This window comes from Nelumbo lutea, chromosome 1 (genome assembly GCF_056320005.1).
Source record: "Nelumbo lutea isolate HS-2025 chromosome 1, American lotus-T2T, whole genome shotgun sequence".
NCBI lineage: Eukaryota > Viridiplantae > Streptophyta > Magnoliopsida > Proteales > Nelumbonaceae > Nelumbo > Nelumbo lutea.
The window spans coordinates 27008557-27034295 of record NC_142684.1 but is presented as its reverse complement, the minus strand read 5'-3'; the positions used below and the strand labels follow the sequence as shown (position 1 = coordinate 27034295).

At 34.7% G+C, this 25739-nt stretch overlaps 1 long non-coding RNA gene across 1 annotated transcript; it reads right to left on the bottom strand.

Moving 5' to 3' along the window:
- Window positions 1-1572: 1572 nt before the first annotated feature.
- Window positions 1573-3868, bottom strand: LOC148874055 (uncharacterized). Its single transcript, XR_016095370.1, has 2 exons — window positions 3449-3868; window positions 1573-2133 (listed from the first exon to the last, which is right to left on the bottom strand). It is a non-coding gene; the product is annotated as an uncharacterized LOC148874055 (long non-coding RNA).
- Window positions 3869-25739: the final 21871 nt, after the last annotated feature.

Below are 25739 nucleotides of genomic sequence, written 5' to 3'. Positions count from 1 at the left end.
GGAAATGGTGAGAAATCACTAGGAATCTGAGTTCGCGCTTCTAAGGTTCAAGATAAAGATGAAGGGATGCCACTAATACAAAGATTGGAAGGTCAGCAACTGAAGAGCCCATCGTGAATGATTTCACATCGGCCGGACCGTCATGAATTATTTCCTAGACGATACTCTGCAACATGATTATTTATCGGAGTTAGCGAAAATTAGAAAAAATGATGGGAAAAATAGTCTTTTTAATCCTTCCATTAATAAACACTGAGGGTAAGGATATGTGTCAAGCTCTTGTGAAAACTTCTCCTTCATTAATTAGTTAATTAGTCTTATATTTAAGGCAAACTTAAATTCAAATTTAAATTTTAGCACTTAATTCTAATTCTCTTATTAATTCGATTAATTAATGATCCTCTCTCTCATTAATTTTTTTTGTTTGTATAAAAACTACAAATGTTAACAAAAGTTAGACTTGAACCTTGGCCACTAGATTTTAACACCGATAACTTCACTACTAAGCCACTCCAATTTGTTTGTTATAACTATATACACTTTTAGCTTTAAGTAAATTTTATCTTTTCTTAGTGGTGCTTATTAATAAATGCTGAAATTAATTATTAAAATTTATATACTAATAAATATTAAGATAAATTATATTGGTTATTTGAAAATTGATGTATATTCATTCATATTTTAGTTTTTTTTTCACATTTTAGTTATTCCATCATTTTTCAATGGTTATTAATTATATCTTAATATGCTACATTTTATATAAACATTAAATTGTGTTTTTTACATTTAAATGATTTATTTATAATCATATAAAACTTGTAAGTATTGTTACTAATATATTTTTTATGATTTATTTGAATTCCCTATCATATTTATCTGTATTTTGATTTTTTGTCCGTATCCATACATATCTAAAATGTATCCCGATACGTTTCTTAAAATTGTCCTTCCGATACTTTGAACTTTGACTCTATAGCTAATTCACCCACAATAATTGTTTACGATAATCGTCTTTGGTTGTATGGACTATGACTACGAATAAAAATGACTATAAATTAAAAACAAAAAAAACAAAAAAAAATGTCTAGGCTTGTTCGAAGGTGGCAGTGACGCGCCTTGAATTCTGTCATCTCTGAGAAGCTAGAAGACTAAAGCTCTATCGTCCAATCTGAATATATCGTTCAGGTAAATCCAGAGATCAGCTAAACCTTTGCCGAGACTCAGCATGACCAGGGGAGGAGTTGGAAAGTCAGAGTTGAGCTCATCCAAATAAATAAATGTAGTTGTATGCAGACATCAAGGCATTAAATCCGATTGTGCATTTTCTTTTGTTTTGTTTTTTATAATGCTCTTGGACAGGGTTGAGTATGGAAGGAATTGCTTTTCTTGTTTGGGTTTTGGGGCAAGGCGGGCTACATCCTCCCCTGTAATTCATTTTCCTTTTTGATAATGGCTGATCAATAAAATTCTTAGGTGGCTAGCCCTCCACCTGGAGTAAATTTTGGGATAAAGAAATCAAGGCATTAAATAGAACAATTGCACAGGTAATACACATTACTTATGACTGGTGTATAACAATAAAATATAATCTGCGTCTGGCTGTAATTTATCATTCATCATACACAAGTACAACGCCTAGCATACCGATGTAAATATTCAAAAAAAAAATCTGAAACATCATTTTCTTTCTTCTTTCTTCTTTCTTCTTTGGAAGAACATTTTTTTGGTACAAGATTCAAACACTTTGATCACAAGCCTTTAAAGTTTTTCTACACCAGCAAAAGGGTAATTGTTTCTGCCATTGGGAAGAACCTTCATTTGATAATATGATATCAAGATGAGCAGGGAGGTCTGCCACCTACAGCTTTGACCTCCAATTTATATGCACATTACCTCTCGAGAAGGTCCCATGCTTGAAATGGGATTTCTATATTAGCAGGAATGAAGGCAAAATTGTCAGCCTGAAGAAACTTGCGCTGTGCACGTGGGTAACCAAAACATGTGACCAAAATGGATGGCTTGATCCCCTTGGCATGAAGAGGAATCAATCCTTCAACACAGTCCACATAGTAAAAATATCAGGTGTAACAACCCCATCAGCCACATCTTACAGGGAGGTGGTCTTGACACAAACTGCAACAGCAAACCATACAAAGATATGTAAGACTAGGTAATCAGCTACAAACAATTAAAACATTTAAGAGGTGCAAGTTCATCAAAATATCCCTTACATAGACATACACCAAAAGAAGAAACATATGCATATTAATCCAGTTCAACAAATTGAGCTAGTGGAAAAATGATGCGCATATTAAATTAGTGCTAAAAGGGAAGAAAGGCATTTACCAAAGCATAAGAACCAAATCTGTAAAATGGAAAACCCCTTCCCCCTGAGGTAGCCAGACTAGAGCTAAACTTTTGTTGCAGTTTAGTAACCTGAGCAAATATGTAAGTTGGAATAGTGGTTAAGGATGGAGGTAGAATTTTGCTTAGTTTTCTCTGGGCATGTTGGGTTTGGTAACTCTTTCAGATCTGAAATGATGGCTGTAATCCAAGGCCTACAACTGGTGGCAAAACAGAAATAGAGAAATATGATTACTGAAGAGGATTGCCAGATAGCTACTTTATGGTTATGTTCAGATGAAGAGCCTCCTTGGTTGTTTCAGTTTTCTTGTTAGAGAAAATGAAGCCTGAATTGCTCATTCAGGTGGGTTACTAGATCTGCAAATTGTTGGCCAATGGACTAGCAAAATCACTGGTGACAAAGGCAAAGTTGTCTATAGGATATGCTGGGACCTGGGAATAAAGTGTAATCTGTTGGTTTAAAGAATTTAGTACATGCATTGTGAAAGCTGCTTTGTATGGTCCCTTCTGTCTAGATATGGACAGAGTGGCTTCCAATTTTATATTGAATCCAATACATTGCTGTTGATATCCCAAAAACCAACTTTAGCAAGAGCAATAACTTTGGAATTAATAAGATGGAGACCACTGGGCATTTCCACTCGCTTTGGGGTGGAAGCTCTGGAAACCTCCCACCATATGTTGGATCTTCCCCAAACACAAGTTACAGATCTTCCACCATTTGGGACTTGATGATTGGCACTTGGAGAAGTATCAAGCTGACAGGAGGAAAAGTTTCCACTTGGAGTGGGTATATATATGGGAGAAAACCTACTAGTCCAGCAGTTTAGTAAGCTTTCCTAAATAACAAAGAACGTGGCATCTCATTTTGGACACCGAAACAGCCCCACATGTTTGCCTTGTCAGCCTCTGTTCATGGGAAAATTTAGCCTCAAAACACTTGCAATATGTCAATAATAAGCCCTACTTTTGTTGCAAGCTTATATAGAAAAATATTAACTTTGAACAGTTGATATTTGTTAGAAAAATCACAAATACAAGATGGGGTACAGGGCTGGTGTGGACTGGAGGATGGATTAAGCACCTGATCAATCAAAAAAGTCCTCTATGCAATGGACAGTTCAGACCTGTGACATCATCCCTCCAAATGGCCAAGAGATGCTTCTGAAGATGAAGTAAGGGCCCTTCTTTCTGGTCTAAGAATTGCTAAAACAATGCAGACGGTCTCATTGCTAGTTAAGGGTGACTCCAGAATATGATTGGATGGATAACCAATCCTGAAACTGGCCCTTGGAGCTTCGCCATATCCTGCTTGAAATAAGCAAGCTCACATCCTTTCTTGCTGCAGTTTCAGATGGATACCTAGAGAGCTTTGTCATGCCCCCAACCAAGGTTAGGCACGGGACAACACCACATGCTTACTAGCATGTAAGGCTTGTCTCGTGTGTAACCTTGGTTGGGGGCGATACAATTTAGTGGTATCTGATAAGTGGAGAAGGTTAGCAAGGAACCGTGCCAAGAATCCACGTTATCAGGACTACATTGCATGAAGTGCAGGACACGTGGCCATGCATATCTGCTAGCTGTTAGGCTTAAGAATGAGTCAAATAAATGAGTAGGAGTCAAGTAAACGAGTGAGGGAATATCTCACTTTTGGTTGCGTCAGTTGCTGTTGACTAGGCTAAAGTATAGGATAGACGGTTGCCTGAGTTCAGGAGAGTTGGTTGAGTGACTTCTTGTATTTAAACATGGGTTACACAGAACCAAGGCAGTGAAATTGTCAATAAAACAACAGGCTATTTTCTTGCCTTAAAAGAAAAGTCTATCAATTGGTATCAGAGCGAGGCTGACGATGGGAAGCCACAAAGAGCGAATAGAGAGTCTGGAGACCAGCGTGGGCAGCTTACAGGAAAGCTTCAACCTCCTGGAGCTGGGATTTGGCGAGAAGTTGCAACGACTGGAGGCTGCAATCAGCAATCTCACGGAGGCGGCTGTGATACAACCGGAACCTAAGTTTAACCAAGTCACTGAGCGAAGCGGATCTTCATCAAGTGACCGAGGTCATGAGCACACAGGAGGAGACCACCCCATGTTCTCTTCAAAACTTGCAAGACTGGAATTCCCCAGGTTTGCGGGAGAAGATCCAACTGAGTGGCTCAATAAGGCGGAGCAATTCTTCAGGTATCAAGGCACTACAGAGCCACAGAAAGTACCCTTGGCCTCCTTCCATCTTGAAAGGGAAGCGGACCAATGGTGGCAGTGGTTGTATCGAGCTTACCAAGAAGAAAGAAGAGAAATTACGTGGGACATTTTTGTAGAGGAGCTGTGGTCACGATTTGGACCAACGGACTGCGAGGGTTTCGATGAAGCCTTGTCCAAGATTCGACAGACAGGCTCTCTGCGGGACTACCAGTGGGAGTTTGAAAGACTGGGTAACAAAGTCCGTGGCTGGACTCAGAAGGCTCCGGTAGGGACGTTCATGGGCGGCCTCAAGACGGACATTGCGGACGGGATCAGAATGTTTAAACCAAAGTCACTCAAAGAGGCCATTAGCCTAGCCAGGATGAGGGATGAACAAATCAGTCAGCAAAAGAAGGTGACTAGGTTCCATGCGGCTGTGGCTACTATGATGAGTTCGACTTCGACCAACCCCAAGCCAGCGTTACCGATGAAGCGGTTATCTTGGGAAGAGATGCAACGACGACGTGCACAAGGACTCTGCTTCAACTGTTATGAGAAATTTGTCGTGGGACACAAGTGTAAGGGTCCACAACTGCTGCTGTTAGAAGGAAGCTTGGAGGAGGATGAGGAGGAACCGGAAGACCTTGAGATTTCGCTGCATGCTCTCACGGGCTGGTCCCCTGCTCGCACCATGAGAGTTGTAGCTAGAGTCGGCTCCCACGATTTAGTTGTGCTCATTGACAGTGGATCGACACACAATTTTATTAATGATCGGGTCGCGGAGCTACTGCAACTTCCGGCAATCCCATCCGAACCTTTTAAGGTGAAGGTAACCAATGGTGCACCCCTCAAATGTCAAGGGAGGTTCTAGAATGTCAAAGTGTGGCTACAAGGTACCCCATTCACTCTAACTCTTTACTCTTTACCACTAATCGGGTTAGGTATGGTGCTAGGGGTCCAATGGCTCGAGCAGCTAGGCACGGTCATGTGTGACTGGAAAAGGATGATGATGGATTTCACGTGGAAAGGAAGTCCCCATCGCCTAGAAGGAATCAATCATAAGCCGATCCAACCTGCCGAACTCAAAGCCATATCAAAGGAAGCAAAACAAGGGAATTCTTTGTTTGTCGTGTGCTTATGGATGTCTACAGAAGAGGGGGTTTCTATAGAGATGCGGCCATTACTGCAAGAATTTGAGGACGTGTGCCAAGAACCAAAGCAGCTACCTCCTTCACGAGAAATTGGCCACCGAATCATCCTCAAAGAAGGGGCTGAGCCGGTTAATGTACGACCCTATAGGTATGCTCATTTCCAAAAGACCGAGATAGAGAAACAAGTGCAAGACATGCTCAACATGGGAATAATCAAGACTAGCACCAGCCCCTTTTCTTCACCCATCTTGTTGGTAAAGAAAAAAGATGGGATGTGGCGGTTCTGCACAGATTACCGGGCCCTCAATGCCATTACTATCAAAGACAGATTCCCAATCCCAATGGTGGAGGACATGCTAGACGAACTATATGGAGCAACTTACTTTACTAAGCTCGATCTAATATCGGGTTATCACCAGGTGCGAGTCCACCCCGCGGACACTCACAAGACAGCCTTCCGCACGCACAATGGCCATTACGAATACTTGGTCATGCCTTTCGGATTATGCAATGCCCTTTCAACTTTTCAATCCCTAATGAACTCAATCTTTCGGCCATTCTTAAGAAAATTTGTGTTGGTTTTCTTTGACGACATTCTCATCTATAGCCCGGAGTGGGAAACACATCTTATGCATGTTTGAAAAGTTTTTGATGTGTTGAGACACCATCAATTTTTTGTTAAACTTCGCAAGTGCGCCTTTGGTCAACAAGAGATCGAATACTTGGGTCACATTGTCTCTGTACAAGGGGTGCACGTGGATCCTGGAAAGGTAAAAGCTATGATAGAATGGCCTGAACCTACTAATGTGTCTGAACTGCGTGGTTTCCTAGGTCTCACAGGCTACAACCGTAAGTTCGTAAGAAACTACGGAATGATAGCCCGGCCTCTCACCAATCTGCTCAAGAAAGGAAAATTCGCATGGGGCAAGGAGGCCAAAGAGGCATTTGAAGCCTTAAAACAAGCCATGTCATCGACCCCAACCTTGGCCATGCCCAACTTTGACGAACCATTTGTCATAGAGATGGATGTATCAGGGGAAGGCATCGGAGCAATCCTAAGCCAACAAGGGAAGCCCATAGCCTATATGAGTCGAGCCTTAGGAGTTGCAAAACAGGCTTGGTCCATTTACGCTAAGGAAATGCTAGCCATCGTACAAGCAATCAAAACATGGCGGCCATACCTTATGGGATGAAAATTTTATATACAAACAGATCAGCGAAGCCTTAAGTACTTGCTTGAGCAGTGCATCACCATGCCTGAACAACAAAAATGGGTTTCCAAGCTGCTAGGGTATGATTATGAAATCCTGTATAAATCGGGGAAAGAGAACTTAGTCGCAGATGCTTTGTCAAGGAGGTTAGAAAGTCCCAACATCCATACATTATATACTTCTCATGCCTCTCTATGGGACGAGATCAAGAGAGATACGCAACAACACCCTTATATGGTACGGATCGGTCAGCAAGCTACAAACAAACCCGGAACTCCATACAGTTGGCACAACGGGCTGATCTACTATAAGAACAGGGTAGTTGTTCCGTTGGATTCTCCAATCATACCAAAACTCCTCCATGAATTCCACGATACTCCCTATGGAGGCCATTCTGGGGTACTGCGGACGTACAAGCGATTGGCACAACAGTTCTATTGGTCGTTTATGCACCAATCAATTCAAAAATATGTCGCCTCTTGTGCAGTGTGCCAGAAAAATAAATCAAAGACCCTCTCCCCAGCTAGACTCATGCACCCACTACCCATTCCATGTCAGGTATGGGATGACATAACCATGGACTTCGTGGAGGGACTTCCACCCTCACAAGGGAAAAGCACAACCATGGTCGTCGTAGATCGCCTAAGCAAGTTCTCTCATTTCTTGCCTCTATCTCACCCACACATGGCCAAAACAATTGCGGACAGATTTATAGGAGTGATTAAACTTCACAGGATGCCAAAATCTATTATCAGTGATAGAGATCCCATCTTTGTTAGCCATTTTTGGTGTGAGTTTTTCAAGCTGTCAAGGTCCAAGCTGCATATGAGTACATCCTACCACCCCCAAACAGATGGACAATCCAAAGTGGTCAACCGTTGTTTAGAGCAGTACTTGCGTTGCTTTGTATCCCAACAACAGAAGAGATGGAGCAATTACTTGTCGTGGGCCGAATTCAGGTACAACACTACGTACCATAGCTCAATCGGCATGACTCCCTTCCAAGCACTATATGGGAGGTCTCCACCGGCAATTCCGCATTACTCAATCGGCACATCACCTGTCCATGAGGTAGACAAAGCATTGGAGACAAGGGATAACATCCTCAAACAACTAAAATCTCACCTGTAGGTGGCTATTAATCGCATGAAGCAAATAGCGGACTCAAAGAGAAGGGAGATTGTTTATCAAAAAGGTGATTTTGTATTGCTTAAGCTCCAACCATATCGTCAGCACACTACTTATAAAAGTGCCCACCACAAACTCGCCAGCAAGTATTTCGGCCCGTACCGAGTGAAGGAGAAGATTGGGAGCGTTGCATACAAGCTCGAGCTGCCGGAGGGTGCCCGTATCCATCCTGTCTTCCACGTCTCAATGCTCAAGAAATTTGTGGGAGAGGACACCTCTGCTGGATTTGACTTACCACCAACGAATGATGAAAGTGAGGTAATAGCAGTACCAGAGGATATACTAGATACACGCTAGGTGCGAAAAGGGTCGAGCTTCGTGGAAGAAAGCTTAGTGCAATGGAAGAATCTTCCAAGGGAAGAGGCAACCTGGGAGAATACGCAGCAGTTAAAAAGTCAGTTCATTAATCTGAACCTTGAGGACAAGGTTCCACTTCAAGGGGGAGAAAATGACAAGTGGAGAAGGTCAGCAAGGAACCGTGCCAAGAATCCACATTATCAGGACTACGTTGCATGAAGTGCAGGATGCGTGGCCATGCATATCTGCTAGCTGTTAGGCTTAAGAATGAGTCAAATAAATGAGTAGGAGTCAAATAAACGAGTGAGGGAATATCTCACTTTTGGTTACGTCAGTTGCTGTTGACTAGGCTAAAGTATAGGATAGACAGTTGTGAGTTTAGGAGAGTTGGTTGAGTGACTTCTTGTATTTAAACATGGGTTACACAGAACCAAGGCAGTGAAATTGTCAATAAAACAACAGGCTATTTTCTTGCCTTAAAAGAAAAGTCTATCAGTATCAAAGCCAGGTTGATAACCTATTAGAATTCACATAGGTTCGTAGTGAGCAGGGTAGAGGTTAGAAAATTGGAATATTATTTGGATAGCTTAGATTTGTATTCATATCTTGAATTAATTAATTGGCTAGCTTAGAATTTTGAGTTCCTAAATATTATTAGTTTGGAATGCTTATAGTATTTGCAATTGATTTACACTTGGTGATTTTGTGGTTGAAAAAAAGAATTATTAGGCTGATATGGCTTCCCCTCATACAAAGAATCAACAGCAAGATGGAGATAATGGTTCCACTAGTAACACTGGGGATGGTAATGACAATCAAGTTTCCAGCTTACCCCCACCTAACTTTGAGAATGTTCCTGAAATGCATCAAATGATGATGCAAATGGTGGGATTGACACAGCAACAGAATGCTGTAAATAATAACCTTTCTGCATTATTAAGTCAGCAACAACAACAATTACAACACCTTCAGCAGCAATAAGAATTCAATGTGGCATCTCGCATGAAAGAACATCGAGGGTTTACAGAATTCAAGAGAACGAATCCACCATCCTTTGAAGGTTCCACAGATCCAATCGAGGCTTAAAAATGGGTGCGGGAGATGGAGAAAATTTTCAAGGTGCTGAAATGTCCAGAAAAGGATAAGGTGACCTATGCTACTCATATGTTACAGGGAATTTCTCATGATTGGTGGATGACCCAAGAACAAATATACACAGAGAAACAAGAACTTTGCCCATGGGAGCAGTTTCAAGGAATTTTATGAGCACTATTTTCCTAAAAGTATGTACCGACAGGAGAGAGTATTGACTTGGTACAAGCCACAAGGTGAGAAGACGGTAGCTGAGTACGAAGCAGAATTTTCTAAGCTTTCTAAATTTGCCCCTAAGTTGGTTCCTGATCAAGAAAGCCATGCTCTTAGATTTGAGGAGGGATTAAATCCTCAGATCAAGCAGATAGTTACAGCTTTTGAGCTTGATACTTATGTTGAAGTGCTTAGCAAGGCATTTTAAGCCCAATTTAATAACCATTTTTAAGCAATTTGCTAGTTTTTGAGAAAATAGCAAATCAAACAGAAAATTCATCAAAGATCTTTAAATTTTTTATGATTTCTAAAAAATCAACAATGGTACTAAATATCACAAGTTAATAGAAACATGTAGCTATAGGAGTGACAAATGGAATTGCATAAAAAAACATATATTTTCTATCATAAACACTACAACTTGTAAGAATATTTCTCCATTTCAATGATGAAACTAAGCAATTGCATAAAGTTTAAAGTTAAAAGAAACCTGCAACTGTAGTAGTAACAACAAAGCTAAAAATGGAAAGGCATATAGAAGCTCATATTTCTTGACTTTCTAACATTCCCAAACCTCTGTGTCAAACCATTTTATTACTTTTTTCTCAATGTCCTCGACATAAAAACCATGGCAAAGACTTCCTTGACCCCATGGTCTTTGAAAGAATTGGATTTTTGGTGAGCACAGCTAAATATCATTTCCAATGGCTTGAGACAACCATGATGATTGATAGGCTTCAAAAGTTCATTGTATAGACAAGCTATAGAGAATAAGTTTAAGAGACTTTTGTCACCATTACCTTAAGGCCTCATTCATTTACTAGTAAGTTCTAGGGGGAGACTTAGTTAATGGGAAAGTGACCAACTTTCCTTTCTTCTTTTATCAATAATTTTTTTTGTCAACTTACCTAGGAAAGTCTTACCCTTCTCCTAGGAGGCTAATTTATTTTCCAATGAAGGAAAAGGTATCAAAAATTCCCATTAAACAAGTTTATAAAAAAAAAAAAAAAGATCTAAGGGTAAATGTGGTAATAGAGAAAATTTACCCAAATAAAATTTAATAGAAAAACACATGTAAATACACATACTTGGAAAACACTTACTTGGGTAAGTAACTTACCAATAAATAAACGAGACCTAAAAGAGGGATAAAAATACAAAGAAGAGAGAAGTGTTATAGTTAATTCTTGGAAATTAGTAAAGGGAAGCGAGGGACATTATGAAATTGAAAGAAATTGCAGCATTCCACCATAGATTAATGGAATTGCTAGGAAAAGGGAAGGGGAGAATGGAGTAAAATGCTCTTATTTTATCAATAAATTATGTGAGACCATAGAAACTCAAATTTCTCTTGGGTATTTTTTGGCAACTTACCCAAGAATGTCTTATGAGGCTAATTGAGTTATTTTCCCATGAACGGAAAGCTGCCAGAATTAATGAGATAAAAAATGCCCACTAAACAAGTTTTTAAAAATAAAAATATTTAAAGGTAAACATGGTAATGGAGAAAATTTACCAAAATAAATTTTAACAGAAAATAACACATAAACACACATACTTGGGAAACACCTACCTAGATAAGTAACTTGATAATAAAAAAAATGGGACCTAAAAGAGGGATACAAGCATAATAAAAGAGAAGTGCTATAGTTAATTCTTGGAAATAAATAAAGAGAAGATAAGGACATTATGAAATTGAAATAAATTGCAACATTCCAACATAGATGGTTGGAATTGCTATAAAAAAAGGAAGGAAAGATTAGAGTAAAATGTTCTTTCAGACACAACAATTCAATAACTAACAAAAACCATAATTATCCTTAGGTTATGTTTAGTTTGAAAGAAAAGGTAGGGAAAACCAATACAAGTTTACTTATCTTTCTCTATTGTGAGCTTAAGGAGATCATGGCCGACCTAAAGAAAAGGATGTTAAACATTGTATGTTCTTAGCTCCAATCAAATTGATATACATAAACCATTATTAGTGAATGAATAAAGTAATTATTGTTTCATGTTTTAATCAGTATGTTTCCTATAAATTACTTCTTAAACTACACAATTATGAGACTCGTGTTAGGTTAGATTGTTCTCAACCATTGGATAGATTTTGGGAATTTATCCTAACAAGATAGACATTGGTGTGTTGTCAAACTGGTGGAGCAACTTGTCTTAGTTGCTAGAGTTAGACCCCAAGCACAACCAGTGGGTGTTCAGAAAAAACAATAAATCCAAACCAATTTCTAGTTATGCCTTGGACCTTGGAGATAGATGGACAAAATTAGAAAGTTACACTTAACCGCAAAATTGATTATGATATTGCAATAGGTACTGGACTAGTGAGATCTATCAAGGGTTAAATACCTAGGCATGTTAGGGTAGCTTGTGAAATTACCTAAGTGGGTGATTAGTGATAGTATCGACCCATTTGTCAAACAAATTAAATATCAAGCTTTATAGTCTCTATGATGGAAAACTAAATTGTCGATAGTGGATTTCAACTATATATGAAATCTGATTTGCAAAATACATTTATATGTTATATTACTATTTTATAACAAAGGTTTGCATAACGTTTTAAACCTAGGATCCATTCGAGTAGAGAGTGTGACACTGCATTTTGTAGTCAGGGTAGGGACGCAAATGGATCGGATCATATTTGAATTCGATTCGATATTGTTCATGTTAGATTCGATCGGATCTGATAGGACTCGATTTGAATTGGAATCCTATCGGATTTTCGAATCTTTGAATCTAATTTGATCCAACTTCTTTCCTTTAAAAATTAATAAATTATTAAAAAAAATATACCAATTTAAATAAAGAAAAAACAAAAAATACAAGTATTTTTTAATTATTTTCATCATATATATACATGTTTTTATAAAAAATAAATAATATAACGAAATTATATAAACACAATATAAATAATATATTTATAAATAAATAAATAAATAACATATATATGTTTTATATATATTTATATTTATAAATATATAACACATTGGATTGGATAGGGGTGATCCAAATCCGATCCGATTTTTTTATCAAATCATAGGATCCGATCTTATCTGACCAAAGGTGATCTAAATCCGACCAAATTGGATCGGATTGGACCATGATCTAATCCATTTGTGCACCTAAGTCAGGGAAGAGGTCCTTCCTTATGGAGACTATTTTGATGATTATGGACCAAGAGGTTGGGTGTAAGAGACCATTACAAGGCTAATTACTTGATGGGCTTTATCAGGGATGGCAATTTCCCTCGTAAAATTGGGGCCCCACCTCACCCTGAACGGGGCGGGTTTTTCCTCAACCCTAAATAGGGACGAGGAAAATATTTTTTCCCCAAACTGGGTTCGAGACAAGTTCTGGGAATTATGTACAAAACCCGTCCCCACCGCAAACCCAAAAGTAAATTAGTAAAATATCTCTAGGTTTAATATTGATATTTAAAATATCTCCAAGTTTTCTCTAAATTCTTAAAATCCTAGGATCCCATAATTTTAATTTTGAATTACCCCTAAAGTATTATAATTCAATTCCTAAAATACCTCTAAATTCTTATATCCTATATATAAATTGTCCATAAAATAGATAATTTTTAAGTTGTTGCCTTGGAGGGGGGAAAATTCGGGGATTCCTAGTCCCCAATGGGGAATGGATGCCCCACCCCAAACCCGCCCCACCACCGAGGATGGGGTAGGTATGAGGCAAAGTATCTTGACTTCGGGCGGGGACGAGGAGGGGGTGCCCTGCCCCAAACCCACTCCATTGCCATTCCTAGGCTTTATCTTACATAAGTCTATTACCTTGGGTCTTTATAGAGTCGTTGATTCCAATGATCATTTAGGTGTAAATGTTGGGCCCAAACTGAGCCTAAGCTAATTGAGTCAGGGGTTCATTGCCTTGAGTAGTGAATTTAGCCTAACCTCTTCCAAAGATAAGGTTGAACCATTATGGACTTGTGTAAAACCTTTGTAGGTCACATGCCATACAATATTTAGGCCCAAAGTGGCCATGCAACAACTTAGGATGTGAACCATTAGAGAAAATAAGCCTAAGACCCATTATTAATATGATTAGTTAAGTGATCACATGAGAAGTTGTCATGTGACTTGGGTTGAAAATGTTAGATAGTGTATGTCCTCAGCTTCAACCAGACTGATGTACATAAACATTTATTTGTAAATGAATAAAGTATATTATTTTTTTATGTTCATATTGGGATTTTTTTGTGTATTACCCCTTAAACTAAACACATAAGATACTTGTATTAGTTTAGAATATTCTCATCCATTGGATAGATTTGGGGAATTTATCCTAACAAGGCTAACACGAGTGTGTTGTCAAATAGTTGGAGTAACTTGACTCAATTATTAGTGTTAGACCCAAGGCATAGGTAGTGGGTGTTTGGAAGAAACATTTAACCCAAACCAATTTCTAGTTATGTCATGGATCTTGGAGATAGGTGCACAAAATTGGAAAGTTACACATAACCCCAAACTTGATTATGATAGTGCACTACGTAGTGGACCAGGATGCCTTTGATATGCCAATTAGTGAGATCTATCAAGGGTCAAATACTTGTGCATGTTGGGGCAGATACCTAAGTGGGTGATCATAGTGATAGGATCAACCTTTTGTCGGACAAATTGAATATTAGGGTTTACACCATCTTTGATGGAAACTTAAAATGCTGGTAGTGGATTTCATTTGTATTTGAAATTTGGTCTTACAAAATATATTTATATATTATATTACTATTTTATGAAAAAATATTTGAAAAAGGTTTTAATCCTGTGATCCATCCAAGTAGAGAGTGTGACACTACACCTCATAGCTAAGGAAAGGTCATTCCCTGTCGGACACTGTTTTAATGATTATGAGCTAAGAAGTTAAGTGTAAGAAACTATTACATGATTGTTTACTTGATGGGCTTTATCTCACATAAGTCCATCATCCTTAGGTTTTTATAGGGTGGCTGAATCCAATGATCATTTAGGTGTAAATGTTGAGTCCAAATTGATCCCATGTTGATTGGCTCAAGGGTTCACTACCATAAGTAGTGAATTTGGCCTAATCTATTTCAAAGATGGGGCCAAACCCTCATGGACTTGTGTGAGACTTTTGTGGAGCTCCATACCATATAATATCAGGCCTAAAGTAGCCGTGCAACACTTAGGAACGTTAGTCTTTGAGAAATGGGCCTAAGGCCCATTACTAATATGATTAGTTAAACTCTCATGACAACTTAATTTGTAATGTGATTTGAGTCAAAACTGGGTTTGGATCTGCATATGGAGCATATATCCTCTCAAGAGGATAATGTTTATCAAGAAAAAAGGTTTTGATCCAAATTAGATTTGGATCATCTCCTAATTAGATTAGGAGTCTTACTCGATAAAAAAGGATAAAGAGAGAAGAGGGAAAACCAATATTGAACTCTGCATTCTTGCCTCTCTTCTACTCTCTTGTATCTTAAGAAACCCTAATCACAACCTTGGCTTTTCAAGAATTGATTTCTATTAGTTTTCTTCTATGTTTTTGCAAGAAAAACTTTGAAGAAACTCAAGCTCACTCATCTCACTCGATCCAAGCCAGTTGGACAGCATATTTGCTGAAAGCAAAGTTGTTGAATCGGTTTCTCTTGTACACTATGCCATTTTCAATTGGAGGACGATTTTGGGACTGATATTGGACATTAGCTTCCACCTTGAGAGCTATGATTTGTGGTCTCCGTATTAGGTATAATTTTTTTTTCAATTTGGTTTTGAATATAGTCCATTTCAATGCAAGATCAATATGAAAAAATCAATTTTCAAAACATCGATAAATCGGTTCTTGGAAGGGTTAAAAAAAAAATTGAAATGTTGACCAATTATGTAGCATGGTTTGGCCATCCATAAGATGGACTCTAACCCTTCCAATAGAAAATAGGCATAGATCTGGGTATGGAGCACTTATGTTCTTAAGAAGATAATGCTTATCAATTAAAGATAAACTCCCGATCCAAATTGATTTGGACTATCTCCTAATTAGATTAGGAGAGTGTTCGATATAAAGGAGAAAGAAGGGAGAGTCCAATTCAACCAATTCTCTCCACTCACTTGCTCTTTTCTCTTCTCCCTTATCTCCCAAAAATCTTAATTCGACCTAGCATTGACAATGGCTGATTTTTATTAGTCATCTATTGTATTTTTGCAAGAAAAACATCGTGATACATCAGATTCACATACACTCTTCGATATATCCAAACAATTTGAAGACCAAATTTTCCTGAAATAGTATTGCTAAATTGGTTTTACATACATATTACGCCATCTTCAATTGGAAGCTAATTTTGGGATTGATTTTGGGCATGAACTACCATCTGAGAGCTGCACTTTGTGGTCTCCATATCAAGTATGATCAATTTTAATTTAGGTTTCAAATTTGGTCTAGTTCAGTGCAAGATTGATCCCAAATTTTTAGATTTCATAATTGCCAAGAAATTGGTTCTCGGGTTAGGTTAGAAACTTTTTGAAATTTCGGCCAGCCACCAAACATGAATAGCCATGTCAAACCTGATTTCTAGCCCTTCCAACAAAGGAGTTACAACTAATTTTTTGGAAGAAATAGGCCCTCATTTCAGCTTTTAAATTTGATCTTATCTTCTTGATAGCAATTTCATTTCTCCACAAGAAAGACACTCAACCAAGAAATCTTAGAATCAAATAGTTTAGGAGAGGGAAGGTGTTAGGCATTCCTCCCTACAAAATACTGTAGCAGCCCAATATGAGAGTTGTTTAGTCTCAACCATCAATAAAATGCAAGTCCAAAAGAAGTTAGAAATGCAAGTTTCCCAAGTTCTTGGAACTTGAACCAACATAAAACTATAATAAACTAAGGAACTATAGACTTAGTAAGCAAAAAGGTAGAGTGAGAGGCTTACCTTTTGTATGTAATCTTAACAATGAATTTCCTGTAGTTGAACCGAATTGAACGTGCTCTTGATTTTGTGGTGTTTCCAATTTGTAGTTAATATTTCCTTCTTAATGCATCATTTCTTCTCGATTTGCGACTAATCTCTATAGGTTTTGTGTGTCAAATAAAAGTCTGAAGCATACCAAAATAGAAAACTCATATTTAGGGATTTAAATGACAAAAATGTAGATTTAAGTCAACCATAAAATGCCATTTGTTCTTTCCCAGGTTTTAAGTAGGGGTATCTTTAGATTTTTGGGTTTTAAGTCTACTTAGCTTAATTTTATTGGTCCAAGTGTTTTAATAGGTTAAGCATAGGGTTGACACCAGCCCCTAAACTCTTGAGGTCTCAAGTTGGGGCAAGTGAAGGGGTGAATTAATCCGGTGCATCAAAATAAAATCTTTTTTTTTTATTTAATGGTCAAACAAGTGAATTAAGTCATGAATTTGATGTATTAGGACTTTTTGAGTTTTTGAACATAGTGGTGAGGCCTAACTAGCCAAATGAGGTTCACATGGTAGATATCTATGACTGATAAATAATAATCAATAATATTTGTTAAAATAGAATCTTAGTTTGATGGCGGGTCAAAAGAGGGTTTTTTTTTGGATGAGAGGGTTATTTTTAGGATTTTATACTTAATGAGAAGAGTTAGGTTGCTTGGGTTACACTTTCTTATGCAATTTAATCACAATCATCAAATTAGAATATTTGTTGATCGAATGGTTAAATAAAGGAAATTTGAATGAAAATTTGGCATGTGAGCATGGATTCAAAAAAGGAGTCAGGTGAAAGGTTTATATTTGAGAAAGAATTTATTGATCTTGGTTGTTTAATTTTATTTATCCAAGCTGATTAAAATGGAATCTTGGCATTTTTATAGTTACATTTAGGGGTTGATTGTATCTTAGTATCTTTGAGGTAATGGATGTATCAAATTTGATTTTGTGAAGTCAATGTTTGAATATTGCGTAGATCGGGACTGTTGAAAAGAAAGTTGGTATCATGAACAATGGATCTTTGGAGGTTGGTCATGAAATTCAATGTGCACCTAAGTTTTAGCCCCTTAAATCTAGGGATTATGTTTGGTCGAGGGTAATAAAGCCTATGAAGCTTTAGATGTTGATCTTAATGTTTTCGTTAATTAGAGGTTAACTTTATTGGTATAATTTAGTTAGGCTTTTAACATGTGGATTGTTCTAAAAAGAAGGAATTTTAATTTTCATAAGTTTCAAGTTGATCTAGTTATGTTTTCAAGTTTTGGGGTTTAAAAGGAGTGTAAAAGAAGTAAGATAAAGAGACCAAGCAAAAATTAGGTAATGACAGACACCTTTTCTTTCAAATCAAACAAAGTTAATAGTGGCTAGTTTTTTTCTTATCACTTAGGATATTTACATAATTTTAATAGCATCAAATAATGAGTAAATTTCTTACAACAAGGATATTTACATAATTTTATTAGCATTAATAATGACCAATGATTCTTTTTAGTAAAAAGTGTAATGTGTCTATCAAAATTTAAGGTTACTTTGGTCCTTTAACTTCAAAGAATCACAAGTATAAGCATTGAGAGGTGAGAGGAGTTCTTGTGAGTGCTCTGGTGAAAGGACCATTTGCATCTAAACACTACTCTTTCTATAGAATAGAATTGTTTGCAATACAATTTTCATTTGCATTAGGAGTAAATGTATAAAAATGCAAGTGCCCTAAGTGCAAATTTTGGTTTATTTTTGCTTCAAGGTTTGTTTGAGAGGGATAAAATAAGAAGCAAAGTGATGTAATTCCCATTTTATAAAAAGGGGAAATAAAGGTGAAAATGAATATTGTTTATTTGAAAGAATAAGGATCCCATTAGAACTTCGAAGTCAAACGTACGTGAGTGGAGTAATACAACCAAAGAAGGGAAGAATAAGATTGGAAATAAAATGTAATCCCCACTTTATATAAGAGAAAATAACTTTTGCATTAATTTTTTGGATGCAAAATTTTCACTACCAATAAGTGCAAATGAGTTTAAAAGTATGAAGTATGAACCTTCGTAGTTAAGCCATTTAGAATATTTTCTTTAAATGGATGTAAGATTACATAATATGTGCTATAAAATAATTTAGAATATTTAAGAAGCATTTACTACATGGAAAATAAATATATTAGAATAAAAACAACCATAAACATATTCAATAGTTAGAAAAAAAAATAGAAAAATAAGGCAAAAAATCAATTTTCTTCTCTTAAAAAAGACTATATGTGTATATAGATTAAACCAAATAGTTGAACATATTAAATTACATAACAATGTCAAACAATTTCTATGTTATTAAATCATGGGATGATAGAAGCTGAGTTTATTTGCTTGGTTGTTTAGACTCCATCATAAACTAATTTAGGGGTGAGTATGGGTTGGTTTGGTTCGGTTCCATGGAAAAAACTAGAACCTACCCTGTAGGAGTCAATTCTAGGTTTTTGAAACTAGGACCTAACCTTTGAACATTAGTTCCAAGGTCAATTTTGGCCTTGGCAATTTCGGGATCAACCTATGGAACCTATTCTTTTTTTACTCTCTTCCTTAAAAAATGACATGTTCTTTAAAAACTTGATTTTCAATATACATAATATATTGTTTGAAAACTTGATTCTCAATTTCCCATACTAAATGAATCAAGCTTCTCACGAAAAATTCAAGCTCAACTCATGAAAAGCTTGATTTGGCTCAGTTTTAACTGAACTTCGAGCCAAGCTCGAGCCTAGTATGTATGTATGTATGTATGTATGTATATATATATATTTAATTTTTATTATATGTAGACATGCATACATACATATATATATCATTTTTTATATGTATAATAATAAATATCATATATAATATTTTTATATTTTATATTTATGATAATAAATAATTTTTTGTATGCAAAATAAAAAGATATTTTTATATGTATAATTTTTATTTTTTATAAGAAGCTTGGTTAGCAATAGAGCTCAAGCCGAGCCGAGCTGAGCTCAAACTTGTGTGCTCTTGAGCTGAGTTGAATTCAAGCTCAAGTCTCTAGTTCGAATCGATCTTGAGCCTGGCATTGTTTTGGCAAGTTGAGCTCAAATAGCCAGGTATTTAACTCTGCTCAGCTTGAATACACCCTTGGAGAGGTCCACTTGCCAGGACAACTAGTAGCCTATATGGGCTTTTGCTATGGCAGGGCCCCATGGGCCAACATAACATGGCCTGACACACAAATTTTATAGCCATTGGAGCTCCCTTTTCAATGGTTATTCAAAGGGGCTTAAATGACTTAGATGTCCCCAATGGCTATATACAACTAGTTTAGGATCATTAAAATGCCCCCCTCCCCAACTGTTATAATTAACTAGTTTGGAGGAATTTTGATAGAAACTTCTATAAAAACTCCAAAAGGATCAAAATATCCCACCCATCAACTATAAACAACTAGTTTAGGTGGGTATTTTGATTAATTCAATATTTCCCAACTCCTATGAATACCCTTACCCTTACTCATTTTCATCACAAAAACATTCAATCTCTTTAATGTTCCCTTATGCTCTTTTACTACAATTAATTTCTCTTACTCTTTAATCTTTACAATCAATCTCAATTCTCAAATTCTCAACTTTCTTTTGATAAGGTGAATTACTCAACTGTCTTAAGTTAGTAATTTGGGAGGCCAAGACTTAAAGAGAGTAAGAGACTTCATCTATTAAAATCAAGTTAGGACACTAAACCATATTTACTAGGTAAGGGGTAGTTAATTTTCTTTTTTTTTCTTATTTTTAGTGCTTTAATGTTTTATATTTGCTAAAATGTTTGGTTCTTCCCAAACACCCTTTCCCTATGGCCATGACTTTGATGAAGCATTTTCTTAGTCCCAATATGATAGCACTAAAGTTGGTGCTAGTGAAATGAGAAGGAAAAGAAAAGCTAGTGAAGTATGGGCTTACTTCATAGTGAAAGAAGTTGTGGGAAAAATTATGAGAGTCATTTGCCAAAAATACAAAAAATAAAAAAGATTTTAGTTGTTAATCCAAATGGTGGTACTTGACATTTAGGCTCATTTTGTAAAGAGTATAGGCTTAATTTGGAAAGAGTACAAATACAAATATGTAGAGATCAAAACTTTATATTTTGTATGTATTTGTACTGTGCATATTTGCATTTGTACTCTTTCCAAACTGAGCCATAAATACAAATACGTACCATGCAAATATAAGTTTAGAAATACAAAATATCAGGCTTTTGTATTGTACATATTTGCATTTGTACTCTTTCCAAATTGAGCTTTAGGTTGTGTTTGGAAACGATGCAAATATGTAGAGTGTAAAACGGTTCATATAAATTGCAAAGTTGGATTAGTTTTGCATTAATAAACTAACGTTCTCACCAAATAGACTTTTAGCCATAATGGATGCAAAAACAAATTCAAATAAAGCATATGCTTTTTTTTTTTTATCAAAAGCCCAATTGAATGCAAATTTATTTCTTTTTTATTTATGTACTTTTACATCTTATTATCAATGTAAATATGCATTGGTCTATCATTTGTCAATGCAAAAATGTAATGTTGCCAAACACAGACAAAAGTGAACCAGAGTACAAATTTACCCTGAACCAGGATTTACACTCCATTTGCATTGTTTCCAAACACAGCCTTAAGAAGACACAAGTAGAGACACATGCAACAAAATGATTCATACAAACACAAAATGCACACACATCTAGGTTATATGGCATTTTTCAATCTTCAAAAGATTAAAGGAGATAAGCATTTGCTAGGTATATTATACATGTAGAATTTTAAAAAGTTTCTAGAAATAATGCAAGAATGAATGCATATAAAATTTTTCTTACATATAAAGAAAATCTAATTTCTAGCTTTTTCAACTCCTACTTTAAAGTTTTACTTTAGATACTAGCGGGGACCCGTGCGGTGCATGGGATTTATTAAGCGAAACATAAATAATAGAAAGGGTTCATTTACTACAAAACCTAAATAGTTTCATGGATTTACTAAAATCTACCCTATAGTTAGCATTTTACTAAAACACCACTTATAATTTGCAATGGATTCAATCAATCTTCCATTAGATGGTAGTGGAAAATGACAGTGTTGACCCTAATGTTCATTTAAATAAATTTAATTAAAAAAATAGAAAAAATATCATTTTTCCCTTAATAAGACATGGGCAACCACTCTATTGGCTATATTTGGCTATTTTTTTCCTATATAAAAAAGTGTCAAAGGTATTTTTAAAATAAAAAATCATGGGCCTAATGGCAAAACAAACACTCCTTAATTAAAGGTTGGTTAAGTAAATAAGTTGTAAAACATATGGAATGTTTTAGTAAAATGAAAATTATAAGGTAGGTTTAAGTAAATATGTAAAATTATAAGGTGTGTTCTAGTAAATGATCATAATAGAAACACATAAGAGTATACAATTGTTTTATATTTTCAACTTTTTAAGTAATTAATAATTATTCATATTTTGTATACTACTTTTAATAAATTTTTTATAATACAAAAATAACAATAATTAATTTCAGTTAGGTTTATTCATCAGACTTATGAAACCAACCAATCCGATCAACTTGACCCGAGTTGGTAGGTTTTCTAGAGTTTTATGTTAGCTTTGGTTAAAAAAATTCACAATTTGACCAATTTGGATAAGCTTCACTTTGGCCATTTGTAAACTGACCAAAATTGAACGACCTAATCATGGATATATATATATATATATATATATATATTTAAACATAAATTTTAATAAGAAAAGTGAGAAATTTCTCATATTTCTTAGTCTAAAATGTTTTATTTCATAAATCTAATTTTTAAATTTATTTTTTAATAATTGCATTATAATTTTTAAAATTAAATTAAATTTTTAAGTTGAAATCTTTTGAACCGACTACCCTTTTGTAAAAACCAGCCCAAACTAATACAACTTGAGTGCATTGGTTTTCACAAAAGGTCAGTCGGTTTCAGCTGACCAACTCCCCAACCTGACTAGGTCAATTTGGTTGGCCAAATAGCGTATGAACCAAACCAACTCATGAACACTCATAATTTTAGCTAAATTAATAGTCTTATCTTTGTTAAATAACACTAGTTTAATATCCAATAATTATTGAAAATTTATAGCGAAAATACATAATTATTGAAAATATATTGATAATGAAAAAATACAATAATTACAATACTTGAAAAAGTACAATAAGTAATAAAAATATATTAAGTTAGTCAATAAACAGTATAATCTCAAATAATAGTTTAATCTCTAATAAATATTAATTAATCAATAAGTTATAACAAAAATACAATAAATACAATAAGTACAATAAATTAAATTAAAAAAATTCAAAAATAGTAGTTAAATTTCCAATAATTATTGAAAGTTTTATGTTAAATAAAGAAACAAAATAAATTTATACATAATCATTATAATACATTTATCACAATACAATAAATAATTACTGAAATATAATAAATATTAATTTTAGTATATATAATTATAGAACAAACCCAGATTAAGAGTTTAAAATTATTATTAATAAATATTATTTTTTTGAAAGTTATTTTCTTGAATTATTACATGATATAAGTGAAATTAGTTATTTACAATATTATGTAAAATATTAAATTATTATTATTTTCAATATTATGTTATAATTATCTTTATACTCTTTAGATTTTTTTTAATTTATTACATAATTTCTTTATTTTAACTATTTAAAATCTAGTTATGTTAAATATTTTTGTTATTTAAAATATTTAGTTATTTAAATACTTAAATAATATGTAAAATATTTAAACTTTAAAATATTAATTATTTATTGAATTTAATTATCCATAAAATCATAATTTATACTATTATTACATAATTTCATTATTATATTTGCAATATATTAAATTATTATTAATTTCAATATTATGTAATAACTATTTTTCTACTTTTATGAAATTTTTTAAATTTATTACATAATTCCGTTATTTTAATTATTTAAAATCTAGTTATGATAAATATTTAAATAATCTATAAAATATTTTAAATTTTTTGTTATTTGAATTTTATTTATTTAAAGCTATTACATATTATTAAATATTTGAAAAACATTTAAAATGATAATCTGGAAAAAATAATTTAAATTGTTAGTAGATAATTTCGTGATATATTTTGTAAAAATATAAAATTATGTTTTATGTTTTTGATAAATATTTTAAAGTTATTATATAATTTTATTAGAATATTTAAATAATTCTTAAATTTTTTAATCCAAACTTTCTTTAGATAGATATAGATAAAATGTAGGAGAGAGGATAAATAGGAATTAGAGATAATTTTGGAGAGAAACTCTCTTCTAAATTATAGATAATTTTGGAGAAAGTGGGGGATAGTAGGGGAGGTAGTTTAGTAGAAATTTTAGGAGAATAGATTATTTAGGTTATTGGGAAAGTGCATCTCATTGATTATTTAAAAAATGACAGAATAAAAAATAAAAAAATTCAAAAAAAAGAGAAAATTTCTTCACTGATATATATATATATATATATATATATATATATATAATGAACTTTCAAATATAATATTATTTAAATATGTGTTATTAAGCATTTCATTGATGATACATAGTTATTACGAATTAAACTCACAAGATTTTTTTTAAGTTATAAAAGACTTAAATGGCCACATATTAGTTTGTTTCGGGTCTAATGGGTTTGCCTGGCCCATTTACAGCCCTAAACATTTGAGAGTTCGAGGTTCCAGCCAATTTGGTCTTCTTAAAGAGCTAGGAAATATCAAGGGATGACTTTACATTTCAATGAAATTTCACTTCATAATTTCGATTTAGATATTGCCATCGAAATAAAAGATATAGTCATCAAAATATAACAAATATATGGACAAAACATCAAAGCTTCAGGATTATGATCACTCATTTGGCCTCAAAATTTGATAATAATAATAAAAATCAATAATTGATAATATTAATGTAAAGCAGTTAAAAGTACTATAAATATCAATAAGTAATTGAAATTTATTAAAAAAATTTGTTCAATTTTTCGAAAGAAAAATAGACCTAAGGCCCAAAATAACCAAAATTTCCAAAGTCTAAAACCTTGAAGCAAAGGAGGAGAAACGCATTAAAACTTTTGGCCAAAGGAAGCTAGCCTTGTAAGAGGGTTGAAGGCTTGAAAACCATAACAGCCTCATGAGGAAAAACCTGATATGGGTTAATTTGAATCTCGGAAACCTAGTATCAATAAACCCTTTATTCTGAAAAGACATCAAATCAGCCCCCACAACGTCCCACAGTACATCCTCGCTGTATATTGGGAACATCTCCCAATGTTATCATCATTTCTGATACTATCATTATAAGATGTTGGCAATATAAATAAGAATATGCTGTGAGACATTGTGGGATGCAGTCTTGTGGGGGCAGATTCCAACTTTTCTAAAAAAGGCTTGTAGAACTTGTACAAAACATTCTTTTCCTCTGCAAATCCCTTTCTCATATTCATAAGCTCCCCCCACCCCCACTTTTCCTTGTACAAAACATTCTCTTTCTTTGCAAAATCCCTTTCTCATAGTAATAAGCTCCTCCAGAACATATATATATAGAGAGAGATGTTTGATTCATGATTCCAATCCCTTCTTTTCTCCACTTCACAAGAGGTGTTAATCATGGGCTATATTCCTTTTCTTTTCCCCACCCATGTGAGAAGGCATTTCTTTTTCCCACCACATCAACGTGATACACTCAACACTTCTACATTCAATATCTATTATCCAGGGTCCACCTTAGACAGTTTTAGTACATGGCTTTATTTCTTTTGAAAGAAGTATATTTGTGGAGATCGGCTTGAATCAGGAGGGCAAACCTGTGCCTACACCGTTTTAATAGAATTTTGCAACTTTGGTGACCGAATCGGCCAGAGGTTTGGTTACTGGTTTGAACGGTTCGACTGTTCGACTTGACGGCCAACCTGTTAATAAAAAATAAAAAATATTAAAAAATGGTCAAAATCATTCAAACAGTTTAAATGGTTCAAACGATTAATCGGATGG